At 29.7% G+C, this 19,146-nt stretch overlaps 1 protein-coding gene across 2 annotated transcripts in view; it reads left to right on the top strand.

The window, feature by feature from the left end:
• Positions 1-19,146, top strand: part of LOC106679008 (forkhead box protein N3) — a 339,867-nt gene that overhangs the window by 23,165 nt on the left and 297,556 nt on the right. The window contains exon 1 of one of the 2 annotated variants that reach the window (XM_067050826.1): positions 13,141-13,480. The exons of the other annotated variant lie outside the window; for it this stretch is intronic. The gene's annotated coding sequence lies outside the window, so the exon portion shown is untranslated. Of the gene's footprint in view, positions 1-13,140; positions 13,481-19,146 lie in introns of those variants that run through there. 2 annotated transcript variants of the gene reach the window in all.

The following is a 19,146-nucleotide window of genomic DNA, read 5'->3' as shown; positions in this document are numbered from 1 at the left end:
TACAGTAAATATGACGTGGAAGTACTCTCCGATGTCTATTACCAATGTCTGAATATATATGACAGAACATAATATTACATGAAAAAGAAAAAATATTTTAATGTAACTTCACAAAGATTTTTTTTTTTATAAATTAAATAAAATTTTTATCTACCTTAAATACTTTTCACTCCGAACTTTCCTAGTGGACCTTGATTGTAACAATTGCTTTGTTATGTAATTTTCGTAAAATGTTGTTATAAAGTTTAGCTAGGAGACAATTACTATACATATAACTTCGTTTTGATATTATAGGACATATGAAATTCACTTATCTTTCACAATTCTTTAGGAAGGAATATATCCCACGACAATCACTAAACATTGCATATTCGTCCCATAGTAGATCTAATTTTAGGTTTAGCTAGTTTTAAAAATATTTTATATATTTACCATGCCTAGACTGGAGTATTTTAATTTATTTTAAAATATATTTATTAATATTATTCATTTATTAGAAAATATTCGATGTCATCTTAAGTTTTGTTGAGGTATTCTATATTCAAGAGAATTCAGTATATAGTTTACTTTATACTTATAAAAAATAAAAATGGCCGATGGGTCTGGTTTGGATTAGGAATGTTAAATAATATTTGTAACGTTTTTATTTTATTTAACCTAGATAATTGGTAAACGTAAGGATATCCTTTTTTTTATTTTTTTTCTATCATATATACATTTGATTAATCACTATTTGAAGTATATTTATTATTAAAAATTAATTGAATGACTTGAGGCAAGACTGTGACTAGCCGGAATTTTGATGACAATTAGAATTTTATGCAAAACGCTCCTTTGTTTCTCTGTAAAGCTACTTATAGCGTTAGTTCGTTTAACGCCATAACTCATAATAGACATTCACCATATTTTGGAATATTTACAATATGAAACGTTAAATAAGTATTGTATTATGAAGTTTTCGGAACTTTTCTACTAAACAATTTATATCATGTGGTTTATCATATGAAAAAAATGGTCAGGGTTGCGGTCAAAAAAGAACACAATAGTTTTCAACTATTTATTGTTCTACGTTTCACCCAACTTTGTAGGGCTTCATCAAGGCTGTTCAAGACGATAGGCAAAACATACATTAAATTATACGGTCAACTATTTATATATAAATATCATGCGGTGGTTTCATGATGAGTCAACGTTAACAACCTATCATTCATGATTAATCATATTGTAAAAGAGACGGGGGAAAAATAAAGGCAGTTACTTCACCCCAAGTTTTTATTACTTTAATTAATAAGTTTATGAGGTTATGAGTTTGCCAAATATAGGTAGGGGTAATAAAAAAGAGTGGGTGTTTTAAAACACTAAAACAAATTATTTTTTTATTCTCTATATCTTTAAAACTAGCAACAACACTCGAAAACCTAGGAGAAAATTATTAGTAGAGTAAATTTGCTAAAATATGTGACCTAATAGAGCTATTTACGTTCTTACGTTTAGTTCTCCAGAAATATCTTTTTAAAAAGCAGCATTTCATAAAAAGTTTATTAAGTTTATCTTCGTAGGAGTAGCAGTTTTTATTACATTTCCTAAAATAAATTGATTTATAGTTGTTTACGTTCAATAGTATTCGATATATAGCTTTTTAAAAGTAACATTTAATTAAAAAAATTGGACTGAAAGATCAGTAGTGAGTGATTTTATTTTGGGAAATCTATATCTCAAAATCCATTTTACAAACACATGCTAATTATCACTCAAATTAAAGCTAGTTTAATGTACCATAAAGTAGTTTATTATGTTTATCTTCGTAAGAGTAGTATTTTTCATAATATTTGCTAAAATAAATTGATTTATAGTTGTTCGGACAATAAATTTGATTTCTGAAATTATATATCTCAGGAACCATTCGACGTACAGATGTCTGCTAGCACTCAAATTAAAGCTGGTTTAACGAACTATAAAGAAGCTCATTTCGTTTATCTTCGTAGGAGTAGTATTTTTCATAATATTAGCAGAAGATTTTATGATATTTGACACAATAAATTCAGAAAATATTAATTTCTAGTTGTTCGGATAAAATATTTGATTTTTTAAAAAATATATTTCAGAAACCATAAGACTTTCATATGTCTGCATGCTCAAAATGAAGGCAATTTAACTTACTAATAATGCTTTGACACGATATTTTTAATAACATTTATCTATCTTTCAAAACATTATGTTGAATTTTTAATATACTATTTACTTTTTGATTTATATACAAATGAAATTCATGTTTTTTTAAAACGAATCATAAATTATTTTTACTTGTCTGATTCGAGGGTTCTTTTTGTCAATTCTGACAAAACATGTCTCGCTCTAACAGTATTTTACGCCCCTCACTTATTCTGGTCTGTTGCAGCGGTAGTAAGAATATATTTTTTGGTGTTGTACATGGCACTGTTATACACAATTTTCCAGACATTCCATACTACCAAAAATATAATTAAAAAAATAATCTTTAAAACTTGGGGAGGAAATTTATTTTGTAGTAACAAAAGTTTTTATTAATATTGTTATTGTTAAAGAATTACAAAAATATATAGAAGAATATAGTAAGATTGTACTGAAATGGATCTTTCATTCAAACTATACAATAAGAATAATTACAAGTTTTATTTCATTTAAAAGTATAAACAAAACGAAATATATTTTTATGTAATACCAGATCGGCCTTTAACATGGTTAATATAAGTTACATTTTTTTTTAACAACTGATTATATGGGGATTTAATCTCGTGCAAAAGACACCACTCACTATTTACAACGTTATAAAAAAATTAAGATAAAATAAATAGATAAAAATAATAATTATTAAGAAGAGAGAGAAATGAAAGTTAATCCCCCAAAAAATGCTATTTTTAAATTTAATAAACGTTTTTTCGTTGGAGATGTAGTATATTGAAAAAATAAAACAACTATTTCTCTTTACATCGCAATGTTCACCATTTTCTTTATAATTTGAAATTATATGATCAATTATTTATTTATAAAAAAATATTCAACTACAGGTCATTCGATTGTTGCGCGCACGGTATATATACACGGTATAGGCACCATCCTATGCTAAAAGCGTGGGTTCTTTAGCCTACAAAAAAGTAGATTAACGGAATAGGCCCATCCGTTGGCGAGTTGTGGCACGCACGCACAGATCAATGACCCAAAATGCGTTTTTTTTTGTGAATGAGCTCTGGAACGTAAAGATATGTTGAAAACCAGATACTGAAAAGTTATCTTCCAGTTCCTCTGGAGGCGATGTGGAAATGAAAAAAGAATTGTAAAACTTATAATTTTTTTTTAATCATTTATTTATTGTTATTTACAACTGTATAACATATATACACCAAGTAAATTTGCTGTAGGTGAGATAGTGACATGATACAAACATGTGGAGTATCAACCCATTGATAGAACTCCAATAACATTTCTAAAAGAGAAGATCTTGAGGCCATCTTCTTTTCAGACGTCTAGGAGGATTATTAGGTATAAAGGAGAAGTAAGGTTAGAAACAAGTGGATTTGGGTGGATGGGAAGTTTTACATGGAAGGAATGGTATCTGGTTTTGGCCAAATCGGCTACATATGGGACATTGAGGTCATGAGAATGACTTGATCTGTGACAAAGCAAAGGAGCGTTAAGGATTTTACGAAGGATTTTAGACAGTAAGGATTGGATTCGGGAGGAATTTGATGGTTTAGTGGAGCCCCACAGCTCAATTCCGTATGTCCAGATAGGCCTTATAATAGTTATATAGATCAGTCTTTTGTAATGGATTGGCAATTTAGACCGTTTGTCTAGTAAATATTGTAATAGTCGAAATTGACGAGCAGTTTCCTGTCTTTTCAGTCTTGTATGAGGATTTCATGTCAGTCGTTTGTCGAGATGTAGTCCTAAGTAACGGATCTGCTCAACAGGAATAAGTGGGGTATTATTAAAAGATACTGTGGAGCAAGTCGAAGGTTTGCGACGAAGAGTAAATGTGATTTGGTGGGATTTATTGGAATTTATTTTAATCCTCCAGTTTTGGCACCATTCTTTAAGAGTGGTGATGTAGGATTGGGATACATATAAAATTAAAACATAATTTTGTACATTTTTCTCATTTTTTTATTTATTCATTTTTTTTTACTATCACAAATAAAATCTCAAGTTTCTTAATTCTGGCAATACATAAATTGGATAAATTGGAGAGGCAAGACATAAATTAAATCAAGTTTAAAAAAGACTAATCAAATAGCACACTCGAAGATATAAGAAGGTAACCTAGTTCAGTAAAACCTCTCCTAACAGACACCTCTCTATAGCGTACCTCTCCAAACGGACGATTTTATTAAAGTATCAGCCTATAACCTACAAATTGAATGTATTAGAACCCTTCGTTTATGGAACCCCTCCGGATGAGGACAAATTTATTCCCCTTTTGAACTTTTTACCTTTCTATTACGGACATAATTGATAAAATATGGATGTACCAATGCACGATTCGAGAACTGACGGCACTAAGATACTCTATATAGAGAGTTCAGTGTGTGTAAAATCCCGAAATTAGAGGACTTAAGTTTAAGCCAAAAATCGAACTTGGAACGTCTACGGCTTTTCTCTGGGACTACAGTGCCAATTTTCCATTAATTTGTCACAGTCACAGTTTACCCCGGATTAATCCTCGAAATTCGATATACTGCCCACCGATTTTCTAATTTGTGTTCTTCCTCTAATTTATGTGTTCTATAATGGTTAACAAGAAATACAGTATAATCGCCATAATTCGAACTTACTTTTTTCGAGAAAACTCAGCAGGCAATAATTTTTTTTATTTCAAATAAAAGTTGGAATGTATAAAGGACATTTTTAACTTCCCGATCTATAGGCAACTTATTATGTTCATCGTCAAGATCGAAAGTGGAAATTTCCACACAGTTTCAATATCGGGTAATCTAATTCCTTTGAAAGTGTTCATAAAATATTATATTGGAATTAGAAATACATAATATCTGTTGTGTAAATTATTTGATTCTGTAAAACTAATACTAGAAATATGTATAATACAAATTTCGTTGTTGAATTTTTTTTTTCAACCAATTCATACAAAGAGCATTTTGGATTATCATTTGTACTTTCTTCACTTATGCATTATTTTTATTTTTATTTTATTATTTTTTTTTTCTGACCTCCTAGAAAAATAAGCATAAACAAATTAAATATATACAATAAAAATGGATGTATATATGCAGGCAAATATTGATCTTGGATCACTTGTGCATTAACAATCATGTAATTTTAATAAATGAAATGATCGCATAGTATTACTGGGAATGTAACTGAAAAAGTGTAGCTGCCCAAAATACGCTAGTGTCCAGCACCAAGACGATAAGACTTAGCATCTGAGTAAAAAAATAAAATACATATAAATATATAAATATAAAAAAAATAAAAGACTTTTAAAAAAAGATTAATTATCAAAACTTCGAACTGTCAAATTTCCAAAAACATATTTAGAAAAATTAAATAAATATAATAGACAAATCATGGTATGAACTCCTCAAGATTAGATAATTATTTTTAAAAAAATAATAATTAGGCTATATAAAGAAAAAAAAAACATTTTTATTTAACATATTTAACATAACGTGTAGAGCAACTACCTATTGGTAGCACTCTAATGACATTTTACATTATCTGGTCTCGTGGCCATCTTCTTTTCAGGCGCCTCGGAGAATTGTTAGGAATGGAAGAGGATGCAAGGTTATTAACTAGGGGGTTTCAGTGGTTAGGGAGTTTATAATGGAAGGAGTGATATCTGATCCGGGCTAGATCGGTTACGTAGTATACATTAAGCTTTTTTTTATTTGTGACAGAGTAAGAGGATTTTACGAAGGATTTTGGATTGTAAGGATTGGATACGAGAAAAATTCGAAGGTTTAGTGGAGCCCCGAAGATCAACTCCATATGTCCAGATTGGCCTTATTATAGGCATGTAGATCAGTCTTTTGTGATGTGTTGGAAGTTTAGACTTTTGTCTAGTAAGTGCTGTAATAGTCGAAATCGACGTGCAGTTTCCTGTCTTTTCAGTCTTGTGTGAGGATTCCAGGTTAATCGTTTGTCCAAATGTAGTCCAAGGTAGCGGATCTGTTCGGCAGGGGTAAGAGTAACATCATTAAATGAAACTGTGGGGCAGTCGGTAGGTTCGTCGTAAAGGCGATTTGATGGGATTTGTTGGTATTTATCTTAATCCTCTAATTACGACACCATTCTTTGAGGGCTGTGATATTGGGATTAGAGAGTTTGGGATACAATTAATGGGTTATTATTAACAGCGAGCACACATGTGTCATCGATGGGGTATCATGTCATGTATGGACATGGTGAGGATAGTGTTAGGATTGGTTGGAATCATCTGTATAGACGGTGTAGAGGATTTGACCAAGGGTACTATAAACTTTTATTAGTCTTACTAAGATTTTATATTTCACTGTACATCTTTTCAATTTTTAATTAACTTTTCTCATTCATTTAAGAGTTTGTATTTTTTTTAGCCCTGATGAAGCCCTGCAACGTGGGGCGAAACGTTCGCTCAATATAAATTGTTTAATCACTTTTCTATAATTGTTCTGATAAGTGTTGATAGTAAAGTACTATGTTTGCAGAGAATAGATTATTATTAAACGCTACAGTGACAAATATAACTTTATTTGACTTGGTTTTACTAGCCTCAATAGTTTTATAAATTAATGTTGGTGCTGTGAAATTAAAATTAAGATTGTCCTTGATGATTGCCGGATTGGCCGAAACATTGGACATAAGATGTGACTAATAAAGAAGTGTTAGGACTAATCAGATAACCTTTGTTATTAATAATTAAATTACCAGTCTCCAACAAAATAATAAAATAGATATAAGTGACTTGTTATTTAACAAGGCAATTAAAACAGATAATTCGGTTTTCAACAAGCATTAAGTAAGTTATGGTCACACTCCTGATCAATATCAACTTTGGAACTCAATTATACATTTTGGACTTTACGCCTATTTGGGATATACTTGGCCAAGTTGGACGTAAATTCCACTTTTATGTAAAAAAACCAATGTCATCATAATCATGGAATAGTTAGGTTTATCCAATATTGTTAACGTTCAATGAACGTTGATGAATTTTCAATGTTAACAAAATTTTTAAAAAAGAACATTAACTTTATTATTTTATTTCTTGAAATTTGCAACTTTATTTAAAATAAAAATAAATATAAGCTATAGTGAGATAAAATATTTATAAAGATCCTAATCATCACTAGTACTCCAATAAAATTTCTAAATTAGGAAGTATCAAGACCAATTTTTTTTCGGGCAGTAGGGAGGATTATCTGGAATAGAAGAGGAAGGAAGATTTGAAATTAGGGCATTTGGGTGGTCAGGGAGTACATTATGGAAGGATTGATGTCTGAATCGGAATATATTGGCTAGATGTGGAACTTAAGGTATTCATGGATGATTTTATTTATGTCAAGATAAGAGGCATTGAGGATTTTGGATTGTAAGGATTGGATATGAGAGGAAATCGACGGTCTAGTGAAGCATCGAGGCTCAACTCTAAAGTCCAATAAGACATTATTATTATCATACAAATAAACCGTTTGCTTAGTAAGTGCTGTAATAGTCGGAATCGACGTGCAGTTTGAAGATTCCAAGTTAGGCGTTTGTCCCGATGTAGTCCAAGGTAGTGGATCTATTCGACAAGTGGAATATTATTAAAGGATATCATTAGGAAGTCCATAAATTTATGACTAAATCATATTAGATTCTAAGATTTTTTTTTTTTATAAATCAATGAATATAAAATTATGGAATAAGTGTTGAGTTTTTAGACAACCTCCATTTTCCCACTACATCCATGATAAATCGATCGATACACAAACTGAGTGTATGTCGATGTATTTAAATACATTCTGAATAAATAAATAATTTTGTGATGTTCCATTCTATAAGGGTCAACGCCTACATAATTGGTTTCCACCATACTTGTGCTAGGTGACTGCCGCCATATGTGATTCTCTTTCTTATACGATACCTGTTTCTTTTTTTAAACTAGTTCCAGACTTTCAAATTGTAATTTCTGTTTTTGTTTTTCAGACTTTTTCTGATTGATAAAAAATATAATTTATTTTTTACTCTATCTAATCCTGTTAGTCGTAGCTAAAATTTATGATAAAAAAATCAACTTCCAAGGAGGGAAGAACGTAAGAGGTGTTAGAAGAATAAGTCTAGTAGAAAAACAACACTGGTTACATTATTTATCAGAAGACACTTCTGGATAATTTATGAAATACAGTGACGAGAGAAAATAAATTTTTTTTTTTTTCAATAAATCATATATTTCTATCTTGGGGCTAGAGATGTTGTTACATTTAAACTTTAAAAAGAGCGGTTTGAACAAATGTATATCTGCGAATATATTCCAAGTATACTTACAAAAAAAGGATATAAAACATTTTTTGTTATACTAAGTTCTCGAGGGTTCTTGCTATAACAAAGCAATATTTTATATAATTCTAATAATATATAAGAAGATGGTCAAGGTTGCGGTCAAAAGAGAAACAAAAATAGTTTACAACTATTTATTTTCCCACGTTTCACCTCACTTTGCAGGGCTTCATCAGGGCTAAAAAGATACAAAATGAAACTGAGAATATTACAACAATAAGATACAATAAGGCAATTTAAGCTAGGATAAACATTATATAAAATTAAAGTGATAAGAAATTACATATAAATAAACGAAAGAAAGACGTAAAATAGAATCAGTATAAAATAAAATTAAATAAACGATGATAAGAATAAAAAATAAGTAACAATGGTAAGAGTAAATATTTTTGAAAAATACGTAAAATATACAGTTACAAAAGTACAGGAGACGAAAAAAAAAGAATTGAGACTAAATAAACGTCTTGAAAGACTAATTATAAATAAAAAATAATAATGATGATAAATGAGCAAAGAACAAGTCAGGACCACCTACCTGTTCAAAGGTAAAGGTTGAACAGAAGGACATAAATTCTAAATAATAATTTATATTTTGGTTTGAATTTCATGATGATAATATAATAATCGATTTTTTTCTTGTGAAAATAAATAACGTGTTGTAATATTGTTAATTTACCGTATATAATGTATGAAATGATGGGTGCGGTAAAAAAAAAAAATAATCAACTATTAATTAAACTATTTATCGTGAGCCGACGTTTTGTCCCACTGTCAGGAATTCATCAGGCCTTACTTCTATTCAGAAAGCCTTGATAAAGTGGTACAAAACGTTAGCTCACAATTTCTAGTTAAATTACTATTTAAGTTTTTTTTTAATGCATCCGGACCACCTTCCTTTAAAAATTTATTGTGTTCTAGCATTATAGACTGAAAACACTATCTTAACTATCGAAAATAATTTATTAGCCTACAAGAAAGCCCAATTAAATTTTAATTTGTACTTAGTAAAAAAATTTTTTTTCCTCACCAAATGATGGCTTCAGTTTATTGACAGAGTAGCCACCGTGGGATATACAATCACGATTAATTACAAAATAAAATTCTTCCAACTTTCGAAGAATCAAGTTCAACGTCCTCAGGTAGGACTGTTCCATTGCTACGACAGTTTTTCAAACTTGAATTTTATTCAGTTCAAACTTTATAATCACTTCAAACTTAGTTATACAATTTAAGAGACTTTATTAACTATAAAAATATAGTTGTTCAGTTAATTTCTAATAATGACGCGAATTAATATCATTTTTCCACCTGTAACATTATACTGTTTACATATATACTTGAGGATAGATAATTTAAACTTACCGGTTTACTGTAAACGCTTATGATATGACTTCAAATTACTTCTGAAGTGGGCATGCGCATAAATTATTAATTTTGGGAAATTATCAGGTTCTAATACTAAAATATAAACCCTGTAACATGTACGCAGATTTTGTTTACCTTCATACAGCTCCTAGACGCATAAGAAAAATATTGTAAACGGCCCTAAATTACTTTTTGCAGTTTGCAACAGATCTATACGACTCAGATCTTCCTCGGGCGAAAAACTCATTTTCGGCCATTCGCATGTGATTATCTCGCAACCGGATTTTGCTTTTCTTTTTTTTTTTTTTTAGGTTTTCGTTATCGATGACTATATACTCAATTGAGCATCCTGTGTGCAATAGCCGAATAAAATTTGTTTTTCAATACAATGTACAACCTTTACAAATTCAAAATGGCTATTGTGCGAGTAATTTCATAATATATTCTAGTAGGTATAGTGGAAACGTTTTCAAAACACCAACATCGGATGAAACGTTTTTAAGGCGCATTGTATTTTGATTATTGATGGAAGCAAACTGGATGTTTTTTTTTTGTTTTTTTTAATATTTTTTTATTGTTATTTACAACTGTGTAAAAATATATACAAGTAAATTTGCTGTAGATGACATAGTGACAAGGTATGAATTTTATAACCAAAATTGATTGAACTCTAATAACATTCCTAGAGAAGATCTCGAGGCCACCATCTTTTGAGGCACCAAGGTGGATTATTAGGCAATGAAGGAGAAGCCAATATAGAAACAAGTGGATTTGAGTGGTTGGGAAGTTTATCATGGAAGGAATATGATTTTGGCTAAATCGGCAACATATGGGACATTGAGGTCGGTTGAGGATTCGGGAGGAATTTGATGGTTTAGTGGAACCCCAAAACTCAACTCCATTTGTCCTGACAGGCCTTATAATAGTCATGTAGATCAGTCTTTTGTGATAGATTGGCAATTTAGACCGTTTGTCTAGTAAATGTTGTAATAGTCGGAATCGACGAGCAGTTTCCTGTCTTTTCAGTCTTGTATGAGGATTCCATGTCAGTTGTTAGTCCAGATGTAGTCCTAAGTAACGGATAAACTGGATGTAAAACAAAATTTTACTTAAATAATCCTGTGAACTAAGTTTAAATGTGAATCGGATGAAGTTAGCTCCTTCAACAATCTTTGGTGTAGTTGCGTATTAAACGTATTGTAGAAAAAAAAATGTTTCTAAAATATCTGGGTTTAGTAAAAATATCTTGTTAAATGTGCATTATTCAGAACACATAAAGATAGTTTTGCGGCAAAGGTAAATAATGAACTCCTCTTCCTTTTTAGATGATTATTTTTTTATTATAAACTTTAAACAAATATTAGACTAATTAGGGAGAAATGTTATGTAATATCAATATTATAATTGAAAAATAAAATAAAATATTTAGTGTACAGCAAGAGCTAGTGCATACCGACTACAAAAAAATGAAACCAAACCAAATGTAAAGCACCACATGTTCAACAGCGAAGAAACAAAACCCAAGATGACGATATACTGATTCATCTTTATTTTAAAATTAACTCAATTACTATGTTTAACTGAATTAATGGTAATTTAATTGTATTTATCATAGTACAATGTATTTATTTTTTTATTATTTATGCACTCCTTTTAATTAATTAGTCGTTTTTATTCCTTCAACCTTATGTTAAATTGTATCATTTTATTTATTCAAGATAAATGTTGTTTTATTTTTTGTTAAACATTCATCTGTATTAAATTTCTCGTATATCTTTAATTATTCAGAACTAATGTGAGAGTTATGTATATGAGATATGGGAACTGATTGACTTAAGGTATTCACCTAATTTATTTATTAAATTCACTATTTTAGTTTTATACATACATATTTACTTTTATATTTTTATTTTTCTCCTAGTTTATATTTGAGAATATTTTTTTAAATAGTACAAATAGTTAGTTAATATTTCTTGTTTTAAGAGAATTTGATTTTTTATTTATCCTTTTATATTTCTTTAATATTCTTAATATAGTAGCATGTTTAAATGTTGACTTCAATTTACATAAATATAGCATGTGTGTGTGTGTGTGTACAATGTCTAAATAAACTGAGAAGAAAAAAGATGTTAGTGCACCTGAAGAAGGGGCGTTGGCCGCTAAACATTGTGATTTAATCCGTGCTAAATAAAAAACATTTTGCAAGGAAGATATTTTCACTATGCCCAACTAAAACCTTAATAATGAAGTTTTTGAAAATAATTTTTACTTTATTCAAAATCCTAAATCTAAAATCATTTAATGATGTTTCTATATTACCCTAACTTTTTGTTAATTAAAAAATTAAAATCTGTACCAAAACAACAAACTGAAGGGTCAGGGACTCAGTACTTCGTAAGGAAGTACTGTTACTAGGCCAACGGTTGTTGTGCAAGGAGGTGATCCAATTTATGAGGCTGGGTGGACCCCAGGAGGGCTCCAGAACCCACAGTGTTGACTCACGGCTACACTGTGACAGAAAACAATTTTTGCCCAGCTGGATTCGAAACCTAGCTTTTTTGTAAGTTCCTGAAAATCCTGTGTTAACAGAAACTTAATTTTTTCTATTTTTCTAATGTTTGCCCAAACCCACTAGTTTCTAAAGTTGCTCCCTTTTCCATTCCTGACAATACTCCGAGGCGCCTGAAAAGAAGATGGCCTCCAGACTTTCTAATGGAGAAATGCTACTATAGTGCTACCAATGGGTAATTAATCTATATGCTACCATTGTAATTATAATAACATCAAATTTATAAATGTCAATAAAAATTTTAAAAAAACTTTACATAATCAAAAATGTGCAAAAGTACTCAATATGTAATATATAACGAGAAGCATGAAAATATGAAAGTAAAATTAACTTAATTTCTTAAACTTGTATATTTTGGACTGAAATTAGGGCTGAAACGTTGGCACTAATACAACAAAGTAAGTTTTACTTAATTGTGTTCCTTAATATTCCACTAGCCGCACCTTACTAGCTATCTATACAAATTTTAGTGTAAATTAATAAAAAAATCAAAAAAAAAATCTGGTAAGTATATTGCTAGTTCGCAAAAGATGTACCTGAATGGTAACTCGATGCATGAGCGTAATAATCGATATATCGCTATGTTTCGATAGGATGCGGCGCGTAGTCGATATAGGAGGCGGCGGGGGTGGGGATAGCGGTTGCCATGGAGACAGCATCCCGGTGACGTAGGCCCCCCTCCCAGCGAGTAGCAGCCACGTCCATTGTGTTCCCTGCGTCCGGGCTGGTCTGTCTCTCTATATCTTCCTCTTTATCTCCTTGTTTATTATATTTCGATATATAAATATACATAACTAGTGCTTCAGTGATATAACCAAGTGAGCGTACAGGATTATCCAAACTGACATCGCAGAAAGATATTTCAAACAGTGCAACTTACCGTGTGGATAATTCGAAAAGTGTCAAGTTAAAATTTTGATAAGAGAGATAAAAAGTGTTTCCGTTGTTTCCAGTCTTCTCTGCGAATTCAATTTAATGATGACCTGCGTCTGTTTAAGTGTGCCACAGTTATGTCACTTTTAAAGGATCAATAAGGTATTTTAATTATCAATTAATATTATTAGTTTAATATTCATTATGGATTAAAAAAAAAAAAGTTAGTACCTCTTTGAATCAAGAAAAATAAAGTTGTGTTGGCATCACTGCCTTTGTTGCTAATTAGTGGTTAGGCAACGTGCTAATGGAAAGTTTTTGCAAACGAAATATCTCAACTTTTCAACTTCATCGATACCTTAATGATTATTTATTGCATTATATTTATTATCTTTATCAAAACAATGAAACTAAATATTAATTAATATTATTTTTTTTATTTATTCATTTTTTTGTAGTCAGAATAATTTTATTTATTTTTATATTTTGTGGAATACACATTAAATGGAATTACAGGAAATATATCTTTTTTTCAAAAGTAAAAAATGTTTGTTTGTTTTTTTTTGCAAATTGGAAAGAACTTATATTTATTACATGTGTGATTAAAAAAAAATAAAATTAAAAATAATATCATTAAATAAAAGGCAAGAGACCTAGCGATAAAATAATCTGTTCCACTTTGGCTCGACTGACCCAAATTCTTGCGCCTGTTCGTAGACTCCTGCGCATTTCATATGTTGCGATATCATCAATCTTTCTAAATAAAAAAATTCAAATCAAAACAAACAGGAAAAACTGCGCAACATCTCCTTGTTGACAAAGTGTTGTGTAAATGTTGGATGTGCCACGTTGTTCCCAGCGTGATCTCTTCTTATCTATCTCACCTTTAAAATAAAAAAATAGCGAACTAATTGCTAGTGTTTCGGGGGCTTGAGATCGATTGTCATTGCATAAGGTCGATTTAATTATTAATCGATTAAAGACCATTTTTTGTTGCCAAAGGACTGTCGCCAGGTGTTGCTGCATGTTGCACTTTGCTAAGGGTCAAGCTATAACTGCACTTGCTTTGACCCTGACCGAGTTTTTTATTATGTGAATATTATATTATAATTATAACATATTATCATATAGGTAACTACATATTATATTTTACTGCCTCAGTATATTAATATGATTATGCCATCGGAAAAAAAAAAAAAACCTACGAAATTTTACACAATGATTTTTTATTTACTTTCATTATTAATTACATTGATTAAACAACAATAAATGTTTTTTTGAAATCATTAACTAAGCTATAAAAAAATTAATAAAAATTAGCCTATGGTATTGTCGAGTTCTGAGATTCATAGTGCGGTACCAATTCTAAAAAAATTAAGCAGTAATTTTGAATAAATAGTTTGGACTGCGGATTATTGACACTTAATGCCTCATATTTCAAGAATTGTTTTTTCTTGTAATTTCAAAGTTCAATATTGACAATAGGAATCAAATAAGTAAATTAAATTAAATAGAAAGTATGTCAGTCTGTCTTTGACTTCCGTCAAAACAGCCCTGACGAAGCCCTGCAACGTGGGGCGAAACGTTTTCTCAATAGAAATAGTATAATCATTTACTATTTGAGTTTTTTTGACCGCACCCGGACCATATTCCATTCAAATAGAAAGTAATTTTTTAGTGTTTTATCTGTTCCGACGTTTCAACTAAAGTTCTAGTCCTTCTTCATAGTTGAAAAATTAAAGTACTTGAATAATTAAATAAAGTAGACATTTGGATATTTCCACAAATCTAATATATTAATATTAACAAAAACTTCAATGATCCACTTTTACTCTCGACTTGTTATTTTAAATGACTTTCAACGTTTCGGCCCTTAGGCCATGTTCAAGGAAACAACCTTAATCATTACTGTTATAATTCATTAAATTGTCTTTTTTTCAGGCTAATTACATATGCCTTATATAAACCACACAATTTCAAAACGAAACAATTCTTCAAAACTTTTTTTGTATTGAAATTATGTGGCTTATATAAGGCATGGCAATTAGCCTGCAAACAAAATAATGAATTATGACATCAATGATTAAGGTTGTCTTCTTGAAAATGACCTTAGGGCCGAAACGTTGGAAGTTATTAAAAATGAAGTTGATAGTAAAAGTGTATCATTGAAGTTTTTCGTTAATAATAATATAAAACACTCTAAAACAATCAATACATTTAATAAGTAATATAATAAATTAATATGTATGAACTTTAACATATTTTAAAGTGCCCGTCAAAAAAATGACGAGTCATTTGAATCAGAGATCGAGTACAGCTTCTTGTATAAATTTTTTATTAGGATTCTACGTAAGACATTGGTCAAAACGGAGTTCTGGATAACGGTTCTTTTCGACGCGGATAACTGGAACATTATTACAGAATACAGTAGGACAGGATGTAGTGGGTTTGCGACCAAAGGTGAAAGTTGTTCGTTGGGATTTGCTGAGATTTATTTTAATTCCCCAGTTTGACAACTTAAATTGATGTACTGAGAGTTATGGATACAACAGTTGGGTATAATTTATTGCTAATAGATATGTGTCATCAACAAATGTACCAAGAACAGGTTTGGTTGGTTATGAATTACTGCTAGGAGGGGTTAGGACATCAGTTGTATATACGATGAAGAAGAGGACCTAGGATCCATCTTGAAGGACACCAGCGGTCTGAGTAAAGAGGGAAAGGATTGGCGGAATTGTGAAGCATATTTTGTGCAAAAATATCCAATACTTTTATAATAAAAAAAAAAATAAATCGTAATTTTTACTTCTACTTACCAATATATTGGTAATATTCTTACCAATATACCCCCTTATACAGAGTAAGGGGGAATATAGCCATCATTAAAACTTAAACTTTTTCTGAATCTAAATGATAAAACTTACACAATGGTACATGGGTGTTTGTTTAAACAGCCTTGCCAAAATCCAAAAGTTGTACAAGACTAAAATTACGTATTTGATGAAGGTATTACAGGTTATATTACAAAAATTTTTTGCTAAAAATCGACTAACCTGAACTTAATATAATCGATTTTACACTCTTCTTTCCTCGTTTTCTTTAAACCAGCCAAAACAATTTTGATTAACATTGTTATATCAGTTTACAATTAAATAGTCTTTGAAGTCAGGTAGTTCTTGTCCTTATTAGAATATTTTGATGAGGCTTGAATTGTAAATCAAACTAACTTCTAAAGTACTTTTTATTGTCTCCATTTAAGATAATTAATTATCTTTCTCATTTTTTATAGAGATAAAAAAGTCTGACACTTTTTTTTTATCTTCTTATTTACGTTTTTAAAGTTTCTTATTCTATAAATTATACTTTTCTGCATATTTCTAATGCATACGTGATAACCAGTCTTTCAAGGTTAATCGTTTGATAATAAAATCCAGGAGAGAGTCCTTGTTAAACATAGCTGTAACTAGGAATTTTATTTTATTTTATAATATTAATAATAATATATACAAAATAATTTTTTTTTATTAAGTTATTTAATGATATTTGGTATTGAATTTTCGATTATCATTTTGTGAGAGTTTAATAATGTTTTCATTATTAAAAATTAACCTGATTAGTATAATTACGAAGCGAAAATAATTATTCTTTTACTTGTTGATTTAGTTTTAATTTTAAATCCAAAAATCAAACACAAAAATAAATTACAGATAATTAACATAATTTATAATGAACAAATTATATAATAAATATCTTGATTATTAAATGTTAGGTTTCTCAATTTCTGTTTAAAGAAATTTTTATAGTTTCTATTCCAGGTTAATTATTATTAAAATTGTTTATTTATCAATACATTATTAATATCAATACATATTCAAAAACTTTCATTAAGTATTTGTTTTATTTTTTTAGTTTTTTGTAGTGTTATATTTAATTCAGTATTTTTTTCTTTTCTTTTGTACACTAAGGTTTTTCTATTATTTTCTTAACAAATTTTTATTCTCTAATCTTATACTGCCATTCTGTTTGTTATTTTACATACGGAGCCAACCCTTTCTCCCTTCCCTAGCCTACTAGTATATAAGAGAGGTAAATAAATAAAATATAAAAATAAATTTTCCTAATTGAATAGAGGGTACATTTTTCGCCCAATTACTGCCCAAGAACAATATAGGTGAACCGTAAAACTGATGTAAAACTATTCTGGATTTTCTCTTGAGGAAGTCTGGTAAGTCAATTCAGTTTACTAACCTCATAAAATTTTTATGAATTGTATATGTTGTAAAACTTATTCTGAAACCATGAACCCATTTATCTTTTCTAATTCCTTTCTCCGTACAGCAGCATTTGTCTTTTTTACACCATCACTGTTTTACTTTTTCATTCAAATAAATTTACATATCAAGGGCATCCTCCACAATTTTCATCATTGGGATAATACAATTATTTAAAAAGTATTTTATTACATAATCTTAAATCGTATTATATCCTAAATTAATCTTAACATTTCTAAAAAATTTTTGTTTAAATTATGTGCATAAATAAACTAGGAAGGTAATAGTACAGGTCGCCGTAAATTCACAAGTAATGAGATAGAATAAAATGTTATAATTAATTAATTAATTGAATTTTTATTAATATTCCACTCATAGCCTTGATACTTCATAGTGTAATTGGAATATACAATGTAATAGCAACCTTTACTCATATATAAAATCTGATAATTAATTTTTGTTATTAGCAGACAACATCAAAGAGTTGTAAGAACAAAGAGAAATTATCAATACCAACTAATAAAAGACTAATTGGCTGGAGTGGGAATAATTGGAAGATATATTATTCACAATATTGAGGACGAAGGAACCTTGAAGAGGAATCCTTAATTTGCCATTTATCCTTCCCCCTCCCTCTACCTTCAAGTTTTTATAGCTGCTAAAGCAACTTATAACAATTATACTTCTCATTGTCTCAGCCTTAAACTTCTTATCTTATAACAACAGCATGGGTTTAAATTGGATTCCCCATCTTAAATATGATTATTCGTATAACCTCTTGTATCGTAATTATTCAAATTATTTAAAACGATTTTAAAATTAAAATCTGAAAAAAATATAAAATTTTTATTAATATATATATATATATTTGAATTTGAAAAGATTATATAACTACAAACTTTAATAACTAATTAGTGGAGTAAACAATGTTTTTATACACTTAATAACGTGGAAGTAGGTAGCTCAGTGGTAAGGCACTGTGCTACTATCTCCTAGAACCTGGGTTCGAATTCAGCTGAGTCGGATCATTATCATAGAAGGCCTAGGTGTTAGCATTGGGGATATTGCGATCTTAGCAGAAAATATTATTTTGGACTCCCTAGGGATCATACACCATCACCTGCATGGGAATTAGCTCGGAGATTATTCATTGTTTTATTTATTTTAATTTGTGGACCTGTCGATTTCTGTGTTTTAACTTATTTATTCATTAAATTATTCTATTTTATTTTTACTATTATTTTTTTTTTAAACTTATTTATCCATTCAAGTGTTTCTTGTAACTGGCTTTTTATTATATTGTCCTTTGAATCTATGTGTTAGTCTTGTTCTCGTAGAATGTATTTGTTTGTTTTTGGTAAGCTGATCTACTGCTGTGACTATTATTAATGGTCCGATCTCACATTGCCGTCTAATAGTGAATTTGTTTAGCGGGTCACTGGAGAGGATCTAGGAGGGTGAATTCGAGATAGTGAATTTGTTGATCGGGTGAATTAAAAATTTTGAAATGGCGAAATTGAAGGAACAGAAAAGGGAAAGAAAAAAAAGGAATGA

This window comes from Halyomorpha halys, unplaced genomic scaffold (genome assembly GCF_000696795.3).
Source record: "Halyomorpha halys isolate HHAL.00 unplaced genomic scaffold, Hhal_1.1 Scaffold172.1, whole genome shotgun sequence".
Taxonomy (NCBI): Eukaryota; Metazoa; Arthropoda; class Insecta; order Hemiptera; family Pentatomidae; genus Halyomorpha; species Halyomorpha halys.
This window is presented reverse-complemented; position numbering and strand designations above follow the sequence as displayed.